This window comes from Erinaceus europaeus, chromosome 13, assembly GCF_950295315.1.
Source record: "Erinaceus europaeus chromosome 13, mEriEur2.1, whole genome shotgun sequence".
NCBI classification, from domain to species: Eukaryota; Metazoa; Chordata; class Mammalia; order Eulipotyphla; family Erinaceidae; genus Erinaceus; species Erinaceus europaeus.
This window is the reverse complement of record NC_080174.1, coordinates 78,148,291-78,163,309: the sequence shown is the minus strand read 5'-3', so window position 1 is coordinate 78,163,309 and position 15,019 is coordinate 78,148,291. Positions and strand designations below refer to the sequence as shown.

Sequence of the window (15,019 nt, the reverse complement as noted above, 5' to 3'; positions counted from 1 at the left end):
TCCCACCCAAGCATCTGTGGATGTGAATAGAGAGAACCAGGCCTCTGAGCTCCTCAGAAGAATCACCCTCCCTACTCTGACTTGTGAGAAGCCTCAGCTTCTCCTCCAGCGGCTGCTCCTTCAGAGTCAGGGACTTTTACCAGAGTCTGCTGATTCTCATTACACTTCCTCTACTCCTCCAGATCCCCCCTTCTAGTTTCCCACTTCCCCTCCAGCCCATTTCCTTCCTCCTCCTCCTCCACTTCCTCTCCTTCACAGCTGTGCTTTTTCACTCCAGTGACAGCCTGTTCTATTCTTTTGGGGGGAAGTCCCCACAGAAGGGACAGGATTTTGATTTCTCATGACTCCCCTCCTCTCAGGCCTTCTACAGTGAAGTCCAACTGGCCTCTGATATGCCAGGCACAAGACTAAAGAAGCAAAGACTTGGCCAGCTGCGAATACCAGTAGTTAGAGTGGTAAGCAGCACTCATAATTGGTTGGGAGAGTTGCATATTCAAAAGGTGTCCCTGTTAAGCACAGCCCAGAAAGTGGCACAGGGATAAAGCCTTGGATTTTCTTTTTTTTAATTTTTTTAATATTTATTTATTTTCCCTTTTGTTGCCCTTGTTTTTTATTGTTGTTGATGCCATTGTTGGATAGGACAGAGAGAAATGGAGAGAGGAGGGGAAGACAGAGGGGGAGAGAAAGACAGACACCTGCAGACCTGCTTCACTGCCTGTGAAGCAACTCCCCTGCAGGTGGGGAGCCGGGGGCTCGAACAGGGATCCTTACTCTGGTCCTTGCGCTTTGCACCACGTGCGCTTAACCGCTGTGCTACCACCCGACTCCTGGCCTTGGACTTTCAACCATAAGCTCCCAAGTTTGATCCCTGGTATCTCATGTGTCAGATTGATGCTCTCCCTCTATCTCATTAACAAATAAATCCTAGGAAAGAAAAAAAGAGAGAAAGGGAGGAAGAAAGAAAAACAAAGAGAAAGGAATATAGGAAGGAGAGAAAGCAAGAAAGAAAGCAAGAAAGAAAGAAAGAAAGAAAGAAAGGAAGAAAGAAAGAAAGAAAGGAAGGAAGGAAGGAAGGAAGGAAGGAAGGAAGGAAGAAAGAAAGAAAGAGAGGGAGGAGGAAGAGAAAGGCAGTCAACCACTGGGTTGTTCTGTTCATGTGTGTAATATAGGCAACTGAATCAAATAAACTTGCAAAATAAATAGTAACTGACATATCTTTATTACTTTATAAAACTTGTGGTAATTATCAGGTGAGAGAATGGGCAGACATTACTTTGGTGGTGGTGTGGTGTGGTGAAATATACACATATGTACGTGGATATGAAAGCTGTATAAATTTGTAAACCACTCTTAATTCTCTGACAGCTAAAAACTATTATGTAGAAAAGCATCAGCTTTGATCTCCCTGTCTACTATCTCAACGTCCTGCATCCACACTTTTTTCCCAGTGCTGTTTGTCGTACATCTTTATCGTGGGATTTTAAACCTCAGTGAGAAAGAGCCACTCCCATAGAATGTCATTACGGAAAGAAGTACCATCTTTTTCTACTGACCTCCCCCCCCCTTCCCCACTTCAGCTAATGTGGCTTGTGTATAGGGTTCAGGTAAGAGAATAGCAGAAGAGGCGGTCACCCCATAATACCATGGGGTGAGTCATGCCAGCAGTCACCAATAGAAGCCATAGTGCCCTCCCATTCATTCATTCAGACTGCAATGAAGAGACTGAGCAGGAAACAGTGAAAGTTCATCCTTCCCTAATGAAACTTCTAGGTTCCTAATCCTCCCTACTAAATCATCCCTGAATTTACAAACCCAAGGGGTTCCAGGAGAGTGCTCATTCTTAATCCTCTTCTTTACATATGTTCTCTCCCCCCACCACACACACACCATGAAAGTTGTTATGAAGCTTAAATACATAAGACATTATAGAAGGTAGCCCTTTGGAAAGCACAGGCAGTTCTCCATATCTCCCTTCCTTGCCCTAGCTGCTATTCCCATTCCACCAGGGGAAATCCTCACCCGGAAAGCTGCATTCACACTGGCAGGGGTCCCAGGGCGTGCACTAGAGCAGAGCAGTCTCTCCCTTTCCATTTCCCTTGTTGACTTCCAGTGTGACTGTTGTTGACTTGCTGATGGACAGTCAGTTCTCTAGGCCTTGCCCAGCTGCCAGGCTGAGGGCCCACTTTGGTTCCCAGGAGGAATGAGACTGTGACTGATATCAAGGGCTCAGAAGGTTGTGTGCATGGCCTCTGCTGGCGGCAGAATTTCAGGCGTTTAGACAGAGGTGAATGAGGACTTCTTAGGTTCAGGCTGCTGATTCGATACAAACTGCCACCACTATCAAGTCCTTCCAGCAAGATGAAGAAGCGAGACTGAGGAGGTGAGCTAAGTGAGGAAAGAGGGGCCTGCCTAGGAGAGAGGAACCCCAGGAAAAGTATGGAGCTTCCGCACAGGCACAGACTTGTGGCAAAGTTCACAGTGACTCTGCTCCTGCTTACAGTTGCCTCCCTTCATTACACTTTTGCTCTGATTGCTCCTCTCCTGCACAACCTAACCTCCATGCACCAGCCAGGTTGCAAGTCCTAAGTCTTTCATATCTGGAGCACTCATCTTCTCTAGCTCACTGGCACTGCCTGAACAGAGCTGTATCTGGGCTGGACTACCAGAAAAGCATCCTAACTGGCTTCCTTGTTTCCAGATCCCACCTGCCCCTCCAGCCCTACCACCATCTCATTCTCACAGGCAAATAAGATTGTGACATGTCCCTCTTCTGTAATTCCATCAAAGTTTCCCTCCCTACTTCTGGATCAGTTCTTTGACTTAGAATCCAGTACTCTCCACGATCGGACCCCCCTCATTCATCTCTCTCCTAATTCATTTTGCACCCCAAACATACAAGCCCTGAGTCCTTGTCACTTGTCATGCTACGCTTCAGTTTCCCTCACAAACTATTTTGCACCACTACGCTCTCCGAAATTCTTTCTTTTTTTTATTTATAAAATGGAAGTACTGACAAGACCATAGGATAAGAGGGGTACAATTCCAAATAATTCCCACCACCAGAACTCCGTATCCCATCCCCTCCCATGATAGCTCCCCTATTCTTTATCCCTCTTGGAGGATGGACCCAGGATCATTATGGGGTGCAGAAGGTGGGAGGTCCAGCTTCTGTAATTGCTTCCCCGCTGAACATGGGCATTGAAATTCTTTCCTACACTTGGGGATTCCCGCCACCCCAATTTCCATGGATAGCTCTAATCTTGCCTTTCTCTAGAAAGATCTCCTTGGAACCCTCGGGGTTCACCTTACATAGACATTCTTTTTTTTTAAAGATACTTTTTAAAATTTTCTTAAAATTATCTTTATTTATTGGATAGAGACAGCTAGAAATTGAGAGAAGGGGAGATAGAGAGGGAGAGAGACATCTACAGACCTGCTTCACCACTTGCAAAGCTTTTCCCCTGCAGGTGGGGATCAGGGGCTTGAACCCGGATCCTTGTGCACTGTGGTATGTGCGCTCATCCAGGCGCACCACCACCCAGCCCTACATAGACATTCTTAACCTAGAGTCCTGATTCTGTGAACTCATATTTTGCAATTGTGTTCATTATGCTTGACCTAAAATTGAAGATTTCCTTCAATAATAAATGTGCACTCAGACCACAGTGTTATCAACGGTACATGTGATTTATCACTAGTAGAAGCTATAAGCATTTTCATATCACTTTAGTTACCGCAGATTATTTCACAAACGATGCTCACAGATTATACTGACAATAATCATAGATAATTCAAAAATACATTCCAAGACATTTTGAAATTTGCATAGTTAGTATACTTGCAGATTTAGGTCATTATTTAATATGTCAACAAAGACATAAGTTATTACTAGTATGAATATATGTATTTCAGAAAAGCCAGGCCACATTTTTGCATAAAAAATATGTCATGACTTTACTGCTAATTCTTTAAAAAAATTTCATCAACTTCCTTTGTAATCATATGCATTTCACTTTATGCTTTTAAAACTGTTATTCTGAAGAGAGCTTTCTCAGACTGCCTGCAGGCTTTTTGTTATGAAATACTTGCTCTTTTTCTGGTAGAAACCTGTAGTGTTCTCCATGGAACTGTTGTTTTATCTTGTCCCTTTGTCAACAGAGTTACAACAAGTTGAAACTGAGGGATTCTTCTTAGCTGTAAGGCTTAATAAAGGGCATGTACTTAGCATTCCCTAAATACATATTGCATACAGTGAAGAAATAAATGAAGAGGAGGACCAAGGATGGAAGGAAGGGAGAAGAGAAAGAAGCAAGAAATGAAGGAAGGAAGGTAGGAAATAATAAAATGAGTGGGGAGTAAAATGACGGTGTAAAAGAGGGAGGAAGAGGCAAGTAAATATTATCTATGCAGAATTTCTTTTCTTTCTTCCTTTTGAGACCCCCTCCTAAATGTATCTCCAGATCAGTGCTTTCCTCTTTTCTATCTTTGCTCTGATGTTACCTTCTCAGCAAAATCCTTAAAAGCACTGTATTTGAAGTTGTAGTTCCATAAATACCCCCATAGTTTCTCTTCCTTGCTTTGTTTTCCACACATTTACATCATCTATCATAGTACTGATTTCTAATCAAATATTGCCTGTCCTCCCTCAACAGACTTTACACTTTATGGAGGCAGTGACCTCTGTCTCACTTCTGTTTGTATCTCTAGCAACTGAAAAGGTATCTAGCATATGATAGGCATTGAGGAGATATTTCATGAGTAGATGACTGGAAGCAATTAAGCAGTAAAGACCACTCAGTTAAACTAGTTTCCTACAGATGAGAGAGTCACACTGGAAAGTTTAAAACCCAGGTCACACATGGAGGCAACCACATAGTTGAATGGATGTGAGCAAGTGATGGGAAGATGTTTGGGTTGAGCATGAAAGGAATTCCTGAAAGCCCGGGTCAAAAATGCTGATTCTCTACTTTCTAATGTCCACATTCAGCAGAGAAGCAATTACAGAAACCAGACCTTCCACCTTCTTCATCCCATAAAGAATTTTGGTTCATACTCTCAGAGAGGGATAAGGAATAGGGAATTTTCCAGTAGAGGGGATGGAACACAGAACTCTGATGTTGGGAACTATGTGGAGTTGTACCCCTGTTCTTACAATCTTGTTAATCATTATTAAATCACTAATAAAAATCATTTAAAAAATTTAAATAAAGGTTGATCCTAGGACACAAAGCATGTTTCAGTGGGAAAATGACTGAGATGAAGACTGGACTGGGCGTTCATTAAGATGTTTTATGGGAGTCAGTGGGTTAAGCGCACGTGGTGCAAAGTGCAAGGACCTGCACAAGGATGCTGCTTCAAGCCCCTGGCTCCCCACCTGCAGGGGAGTCGATTCACAGGCGGTGAAGCAGGTCTACAGGTGTCTGTTTTTCTCTCTCCCTCTCTGTCTTCCCCTCCTCTCTCCATTTCTCTCTGTCCTATCCAACAACGACAACATCAGTAACAACAATGAAAAACAAGGGCAACAAAAGGGAAAATAAATAAATATTTAAAAAAAGATGTTTTATCTTTAAACTATTGCTGTTCAATCAACAGTCTAGATTTATAAAAGCAAACAAACAAAGAAAATGCCATTCTGAGTTCCTTGATATTTGGGGTGGAAAAGTTTAACCCTGTGAGGTCTGATAGCTTAAAGGGTTTCCAGAAGAATGAGAAGCCAGACTGAGTGTGCCCCTCATAGACTCATCATAGCTTTCTATGTAAATCTGTACCAGTGTAGTTTCTCAGTTAGACTGGAATGTTCCAGAGACAAAAATTTTCACTTTAGGAGCTCTGAGATAACCAGACTCCACTACAAGCTTCTCTCTTTGAGAGTGCAAATCAAGGTCTTGGGCATAGCTGGTTTTGAAGGGGGAAATCTGGGACAATAGTCACAGGGGTTATCGTGATGATTTTATTTGATCATCCAGGAGAACCAGGAATGGGCCTCCTTTCTGTGTTGGAGACATTCTTCTTCTCTAACTCTAGCTCTGCTCTTACTGTGTTTCATAATGGGAAGGAAAATCACTTAGATGGCTCTGGCTTCCTGGTAGCAGTGATCGGTCAGGTGTGGGCACATGGTCAAACAAGGCTAATGAGAGAAGGTTCCTAAGCCCACCTCCACTGACAGCTAGGCCAACTATGCACAATTACACAGGTTGTGCCCGAACAAGATTGTCCAGCAGGGAGGATACAAGGAGGCTGAAATTAAGCCCATGCTGTATTGCACCAAGGAAACTCCAGCAGCAACCACTCTGCCAAAGGATGAGGGGCCCTCGTCTAACTAAACAGAGGCGATCTGTGAGCAGCCAAACTCAATGATTGGCCCAGAAGTGGTCTCCCATACCACATTTGGCAAACTAGACTCCTCAGTAATCATTGCATTTGGACACTTGGAAAAGAATTTTTCCCACTCTGGTCCTAACGTACAGATGGAACTCTATGGGCAACCATATTCCTGTGGCATAAAGGAAACTGATGAGGAAAATAAAAACCAGTACAGAGACAAATTCAGAAAGGAGAGATGGACTGTAGCACAGCGGGTTAAGCACAGGTGGTACAAAGCACAAGGACCAGTGTTAAGGATCCCGGTTCGAGCCCTGGCTCCCCACCTGCAGGGGAGTCGATTCACAGGCGGTGAAGCAGATCTACAGGTGTCTGTCTTTCTCTCCCCCTCTCTGTCTTCCCCTCCTTTCTCCATTTCTCTCTGTCCTTTCCAACAACGATGACAACAATAATAATAACTACAACAATAAAAACAACAATGGCAACAAAAGGGAATAAATAAATAAATATAAAAAAAATTTAAAAAAAAAGAAAGGAGAGATGGGAGAAAAAAGAGAGCTCCCCAAATCACAGTCCCGTCTTCCAACCAACCCTTGAACTTGGAAAATTGTCTTCACCTTTGATTCTGCAATTTCCTTTTTTATTTGCTTTAGCAAGTTTAAGTTAGAATATGGTTCTTGGTGGAGGGGGAGGTAGCGCACCCAGTTAAGCGCACACAGTATAAAGCACAAGAACCCCGCAGAAGGATCCTGGTTTGAGCCCCTCCCCACCTAACTCCCCCAGCTCCCCACCTGCAGGGGGGTTGCTTCACAAGTGGTGAAGCCGGTCTACAAATTTCTATCTTTCTCTCCCCCTCTTTATTTTCCCTTCCTCTCTTTTCCTCTGTCCTATCTAACAATAGCAACAACAACAATGGAAGAAAATATGGTCTCCAGGAGAAGTGGTAGTGTAGGCACTAAGCCTCAGTGAAAACCCTGGAGGGGGGGGAAGTATGATTCTTTGTAGCCAATGAAGTTTTTAACAAAAGCGAAAAGTTCTCACATGAAGCAAAGTGGATATATATATGTATATATATATTCATCTGTCCTTATTTCTCTTTCTTAAAAACAAAAAGAATGTGGTCAACAATTTCATGATCCATGTAATTTTCCCTAGTGTTCAAGGAAAATCCTAGGGTGTGGGCTTCAGAAATTGGAGCAAGATAATGGTATCATTCCCAGAAGTAAATGATCTAGAAAATAAACTACATGGAGGTGGATAGAGAGAACATGCACTTATTCATTCACTGAGCAATTCTTTACCAAGCTGTGGTTGGCAACAGGGGCTTAATGGTGGATAAGGAAATTCAGGGTTAGATAGTATCTGTGATCAGTCACTGACTTATTTAAACAATGATCTGTAATCACCAGCTATGGGTTATAGACTGTCCATAGAACTGAGCAGAAACGTAAGCAGTGATGTCCAGAAGGCAGCTAGGAAGAGAGTTTCTGTGAAGTATTACCCCCCCCCAACCCCAACCCCCAGGAGAATTTTGAAAGTCATGGAAGAGAATGCTTGGCGAAGAGAAGTCTAGTTCCACAAGACTTATCCATCATGCCCCAGCTTCATCTGGGAGCTGAGAGTACAGTGTATCTTTGGTCCTTATGACTGACAGGCCAATATAGAAAGAACAAGAACATATGAATTTAGAATACAGACAGAGTCCTTCCTGGGTTCATACACCAACCCTGTCAGAGAGAGAGAGAGAGAGAGAGTCTTAATGAGTTGGCTGGCTGACCTCTCATAGTCTTTGTTTCCTCAGCTACAAAAATGAGTCTATGAATGTTCCTTCCAGTGTTGAGAGTGAGAAAGAATGTAAAAGTGCATTCACTCAACCACAGACAAGAGCAGCTACATGTGCAAGGCTCTGGGCTGAAGGACTAAAACGGAAGCCAGTAATGAGAGGTTCATCCACCGGGGAGGGACATGTGAACCCTTCAGAACCACAATGCCAAGCTTCTGATTCACTTAAAGCAGCCTATCTCTCTCTGCCACCACAAGTCAACAGCAACTTACCCTTCCCCAACTATGGTAAAAGGCATTTTTTTCTTTCTGCTATTCCATTGGAAGACAAAGAGAAAAACACACTTTCTGCTGTCTGCTCCAGAGCTTTTTTCCAAAGCAGCAGAAAAAGGGCCCACGTGAACCATGCTGTTCTTGGCAGTGGCTGCCCCACTCCTCACAGCCAGAGGCTTAAAGCTTTATTTGTGGTTTAGGTTACAAGCAAGGGCAAAAACCCTAGAAAAGGAGGGGAGGAGAAAACATTTTAAAAGTTCAGAAAATCACTATGTGTTCTCAAGTGCAGGCAAGCACCTGAGGTCTGTAGAGTCCTCATGGTCTGACTGTGGCTTTCTATTCTGGGGCTGGGGTCCAGTATCAGAGTGGGCTTTTTTCATGCATCCAGAAAACCAAAAATTATCACTTTTTACAAGATATTAATGAGGAGCTTGGCTGCTTCAATGGTAACATTGTTAGAGATTTTGAAAGAAAAAAAAAATACCTCCAGATCTAGGCAGGGGAGATGTTTTGTTTTGAGGATTACAACATAAAACCTTTCACAGTTAATATATTTGAGTGTTGCTCCCTGGCATCTGGAGTGGAGGACACTCGACATTTTAGGGACAGAAGAGCTCTTTGGGATCTTTCAGTCTAACCCTCTCCTTACACTGATGACAAAAATAAGGATTAGAGAAAGACAACAGACACATCTGTGCACACATAGGGCCCAAGGTAGCTCAGCACATTTGTGGTAAAAACACGTCTAGACCCCAGGCTCCTGGACTCTGAATATCTTTCCGGCAGTCTTTGAGGCAACCCAGAGGTGACATTCCAACTCGGAAACCACAACTGGCTTCTGCTTCATGTTGACATTTCAGACACAGTGACTTTGAAAGCTGCCTTTTATGGTCCTGGCTTTGGAAGGGCAAACACTGTTATCAGTAGAACAACACAGGTGGCTTTTAGAGCTGGGTCCAGGTGGAGCCGGGCAGGAAAAGAGGCCTCTCTGCACAGGCACACATGACCCAATCACCTGTCTAGGTACAGGAGGGTGCGTAGATCCCCTAGGGGGAGTGGGACAAGGGGGTTAGTGTGATGGTGAGGGACTTGGCATTGGGGCCAGACAAGATGAGTTCATGTCATAGAGGCCCTACTTGCCTGCTGTGCAACTGCTGCACTCCTTGACAGAGCCATAAAACAAGGATAATGATAGCTCAGTCACATGAGTCACATGGAGAGTGCTTAAGAGCCACATGTTGCTAGTAGCTACTGTATTAGACAGCACAGGTATAGGATTATCACGGGGAAATCTGTCAGACAATGCTGGGAGGTGCACTGGCTTCTTGGTTTGACTTGCTTTTTTCTGGATCTCATTGTCTTCCGCCACCTGGAAACAGAGGGCTCTGACCCCAGAAGGATCCCCAACATGAAGGACTTAGATTTTGGTTAAAACACCAAGCTTCCAGGCTCCTTTCTCCTTTCCCTGGTTCTTTCTAACACTGCAAGGATTTGGCTTCAAGCTTTGGAGCCTGGATGGATCCTCTTCTCACATGTCCTTGAGTAGAATCCCAGGGTAGGGTGATCTGTAGGGCCAGAGGCCAGGGACTAGGCAATGTCTGCCATTAGAGTCCAAAAGCCTTGGATGTGAGTCCCATCTCACCCACTCCGCTGTGGGCCCCAACACTCTGAACCTCAGTTTCCACATGTATGCACTCTCTACCTGCCAAGTCAATACTGGTAAGGCGATCAAGTCATAGCAGTAGAAGCACTTTATTATCTGTAAAGTATACTCAGAATAGGAAACTTCTAAAAATAGAGGATCAACTTTCTCCTTGCTTGGCCTCCTCACTTAAAAGAATATTTAGGTGGAGGCAGATAGTTACCTTTGAATCTGTGTAAATAGAGGTGTCACTATCTGGAAACATTCTTCAGATGTCTGGAGATTAGAAAAACCTTGTATCCCAATGACACGCAGAAAGCATTCTTTGGAGAAGAAGGAAAGGAGAAGCAGTCATTGAACCTTTATTGCATGTATTCTAAATTATATAATAGTTACTTTTTAAATTTTTAAAAATTTATTTATTTTCCCTTTTTATTTCCCTTGTTTTTTATTCTTGTTGCAGTTATTATTGTTGTTGTTATTGATGTCGTCATTGTTGGATAGGACACAGAGTAATGGAGAGGGGGGGGGAAGACATAGAGGGGGAGAGAAAGATAGACACCTGCAGACCTGCTTCACTGCCTGTGAAGTGACTCCCCTGCAGGTGGGGAGCCGGAGGCTCGAACTGGGATCCTTATGCCGGTTCTTGTGCTTCATGCCACGTGCACTTAACCCACTGTGCTACTGCCCAATTTCCGATAGCCACTTTTTTTTTTCACCAGAGCACTGCTCAGCTCTGGTTTATGGTGGTGCAGGGGATTGAACCTGGTACTTTGGAGGCTCAGGCATGGGAGTCTGTTTGCATAACCATCATGCTCTCTATCCCTGCCCCGATAGCCAGTTTTAAAACTATACTTCTATTAACTCATAATCTTATAAATCACTATTGACTAAATATGTCAGGGGCAAACAGATTGAATATCTCAAATTCTTTAAATGCATAGACTTCAATTCTGAGTATATATTTCTTTCGACTAAGCAATTACTATTTCAAATTTGTAAACTGACTGAATTCTGACAATGGGCCTAAATTGTTAAAGTGTTTCTTAAATAACATTTTTTTTCAAATACTAAATCATCTATGATCTAAGGCCAGGTAGACCAGAATCAACTGGTCCTGTCAATATCTAAGATATAGTTATTTTAAGTAACATTAAATGATATGAATCATGATAAGGACATGGGATTTTCAAAGTAAGTGATCTCATAAATACTTTAACTTGGTTATAATAATAATTATCTATTGCCTTTTTCTAAGAGAGCAAGGAAATTCTCTTGAAAATTTGTATTTCTTCAAGTCCTGGAACATCTGGGACTTTGCTTGTATTTCTTGATGCTTCTCCTCTTGATCCCCTACCCTGTGATACTTCCTCTGCTGGCCTCAAATAAATCAGTTCAACCAGTGACATCAAGCCATGTTTCACTTCGGACTGTATCCAGAGATGCCAAGCCTGAGATATCAACCCTCCAGCTCCAATAATCTGGTGAGGTCTTTCCTAATGCACAGAACTACTTTTTAAATGAAAGCATATTTATCTATTTTTAAAGATTTAGTTATTTTTATTTTTTATTATCTTTATTTATTGGAGAGAGACAGCCAGAAATCAAGAGGGTAGGGGCATATAGAGAGGGAAAGAGACAGAGAGACACCTACAGCCCTGCCTCACCATTTTCAAAGCTTTCCCTCTGCAGGTGGGGACCAGGGGCTCAAACCCGGGTCCTTGAGCACTGTAACATGTGCACTCAACCAGGTGCGCCACCACCTGGTCCCCAATTGATTTATTTTTATCAGAGAGGCAGGTCAAAGCATTGCTCCACTCTCACTTATGGTATTGCCAGGGAACTGATGCTGGAAGCTCTGTGGTCTCAGGCTTGTATAATTAGGATCATGGTATAAACTAAGTGATATGAAATTGAACTTCCTGTGGTCAGGCTGCAGCTGGACTGTGAGGTTAAAGCTGTGCAACTCCCAGGCCTGACAGATACTTTCATATACAAAGAGTGAATTCCTGATGATGATGTTAACCTCCATCGACAAGTACAGTTTTGTGCACTTTACAGAGCTTACCCCATTTTGCAAATGAGAGAACTAGGTGCTGAGAATTTAAAATAATTTTTCAAGATCTCACTACATGGAAGGCTCATTCCCAAACAGTCTTAGTGCCAGGGTCAAGTATATAAGCACTGTACTGCACTGCTCCTGCAGGGACTCTTGGCCTGCTGGTAGATTCTCGTGTACCACCACCTATATCTTTTAGTCAAGGAGACAGAGACTCAGGAAAATTGGGTGACAGTCCTATAGAGGAGAGAGGGTGGGAGGGGGTGTTTGTTTTCTTCAAAAACATTTCCTTTAAGATGGGGATAAAGATACTATTCAATTTGAGTCTACATCTAGTTTCCTATTCTTCACTTGAACCAGATCTATATTTTCAGTGGGTTAAGAGAGAAGACATCAACTGCCTTGTGCAGAAAGAAACCCGCGGAACGAAAGCATCTAGTCCAAGCTTGGCGATCAGTAACAGAGTTCCAATGGGCTCACTTTCCCAACTTGCACACCTCTTCTCTTCCTTGGGAAAAAGATACACAGGTTCTTCAGGTTTTACAAGGTTGGCAACACTGTTCCCAGTGTGCTAGTTCTGTGTGCAAGTTCTGGTTTCAAGGTAGTCACCAAAAAATATGGATCCAGATTTTAACCTCACATTCCAGCTGCAGTCTGACCATGGAGGAACTGCAATTTCATATTACTTAGTTTATATCTTGATCCTAATGACACAAGCAAAGTTCACATTATCTCTATTATTGCTGCCACGAAACCTACCCATGATTCCCTGTGTTCTGATTCCCTGTCCATTGCCCTTTCTTCTACTTGTCCTGACCTCTCTAAGTTCTCGGTTGCATTCTTCTGGGTTTCTTTTTTTTATTAGTGATTTAATAATGATTAATAAGATTGTAGGATAACAGGGGTACAATTCCATACAATTCCCACCACCAGAGTTCCATGTCCCATCCCCTTCATTGGAAGTTTCCCTATTCTATATTCCTCTGGGAATGTGGACATTCTTTATGGGGTACAGAAGATAGAAAGTCCGGCTTCTGTAATTGCTTCTGCACTGGACATGGACATTGGCAGGTCACTTCATACCTTCTTCTGTGTTTCTTAAGGGAATACTTCAGCAGATAGCTTGAAGGAGCCCTCAAGTTTGTGGCTAATGTACACCTCTTTTCAAAGAACACTGGATTCATGCTCTCTGATCCTGCCAGGGGATCAACAAGACTGAAGGGTATTTCATGAAAAATATGATCAGAAAGTGTCTGGGATACATCCCCAGCATGTTTAAGCTTCAATTTCTCACCACAAAACTGGGGATATGTGACACTTCAGCATGACATTGAGAGGGTAAAAAAAGAAACATAATAAAACTGCATAGCCCAGTGACTTAATATATAAATAGGGCTCAGCATTTGTGATCATTTCTTCTATCTTTTGTTCTCCCATTTAAGCAACTAGTCAGCAAATATCCAGCCAGTGTCTGTGGGGGTGCAGTTAGTTTCCACAGTGAAATGAAATGAGATGTTAATAAAACCCAGAGCACAGGGCCCTGGTCTAGTGGATGATAATGCTTCTGGGAATTAGCTCAAAGCTCTGCAGGAACTTATCTGTTTCTGGATTTGGACTTCTAGGAACCCCACCCACATTACCCTGATTTCAACATGCACACCATCTCCAGGATTCTCCTGTGCGTGTAGCCTCTCTGATCACTCTCAGTGTGGCATTAAGCTAATCTCAAAGCTCATCTGAGACCCCTCACAGAATGGGAGATCTTTATATGCCATTCACCAGACAAGAGTTTAATAAGCAAAATATATAAAAAGCTTGCCAAAGTCAACTACAAGAAAACAAATGACCCCATCCAAAAATGAGGAAAGGACATGGACAGAATATTAACCACAGAAGAGATCCAAAAGGCCGAGAAACACATGAAAAAATGTTCCAAGTTTTGATTGTCAGAGAAATGCACATAAAGACAACAATGAGATACCACTTCACTCCTGGGAGAATGTCAGACATCAGAAAAGGTAGAAGCAACAAATGCTGGAGAGGTTGTGGGGTCAAAAGAACCCTCCTGCACTGCTGGTGGGAATGTCAATTAGTCCACCCTCTGTGGAGAACAGTCTGGAGAACTCTCAGAAGAAATGGACCTCCCCTATGATCCTGCAATTCCTCTCCTGGGGATATATCCTCAGGAACCCAACACACCCATCCAAAAAGATTTGTGTATACTTATGTTCATAGCAGCACAATTTGTAATAGCCAAAACTGGGAAGCAACCCAGGTATCCAACAACAGATTAGTGGCTAAGCAAGTTGTGGTATGTATACACAATGGAATACTACTCAGCTATTAAAAATAGTGATTTAGGGGCTGTGTGGTGGTGCACCTGGTTGACTGCACATGTTACAGTGCTCAAGGACTCAGGTTTGAGCACCCAGTCCCCACCTGCAGGGGTAAAGCTTCACAAGTGGTGAATCAGGTCTACAGGTGTCTCTCTTTCTCTCTCCCTCTCTACCTCCCCTACCCTCTTGATTTCTGGCTGTCTCTATCTAATAAATAAAGATTATAAAAAATTTAAATAGTGATTTCACTATTGTCAGCCTATCTTGGATGGAGCTTGAACAAATCATGTTAAGTGAAATAAGTCAGAAACAGAAGGATGAATATGGGATGATCTCACTCACAGGCAGAAGTTGAAAAACAAGAGCAGAAGAGAAAACACAAGTAGAACCTCAACTGGAATTGGTGTATTGAACCAAAGTAAAAGACTCTGGGGTGGGTGGTGGGGAGAGTACAGGTCCTAGAAAAGGATGACAGAGGACCTAGAGGGGGTTGTATTCTTATATGGAAAACTGAGAAATGTTATGCATGTACAAACTATTGTATTCACTGTCAAATGTAAAATATTAATTCCCAAATACAGGAAATAAAAAGAAAAAAAAAGCTCA

General features: G+C 42.8%; 2 long non-coding RNA genes across 4 annotated transcripts in view; one reads left to right on the top strand and one right to left on the bottom strand.

Moving 5' to 3' along the window:
* Positions 1-8,706, bottom strand: part of LOC132542937 (uncharacterized) — a 16,638-nt gene extending 7,932 nt beyond the window's left edge. For both annotated transcript variants that reach the window (XR_009553907.1, XR_009553908.1), the window contains exon 1: positions 8,377-8,706. This is a non-coding gene — a long non-coding RNA (uncharacterized LOC132542937). The remainder of the gene's footprint in view (positions 1-8,376) is intronic.
* Positions 2,101-15,019, top strand: LOC132542934 (uncharacterized). Of its 2 annotated transcripts, none has more exons than XR_009553903.1 (3): positions 2,101-2,380; positions 4,159-4,329; positions 13,700-15,019. It is a non-coding gene; the product is annotated as an uncharacterized LOC132542934 (long non-coding RNA). The 2 variants fall into 2 exon arrangements; XR_009553902.1 differs by lacking the exon at positions 13,700-15,019 and adding an exon at positions 4,988-5,209 and having other exon boundaries at positions 2,102-2,380.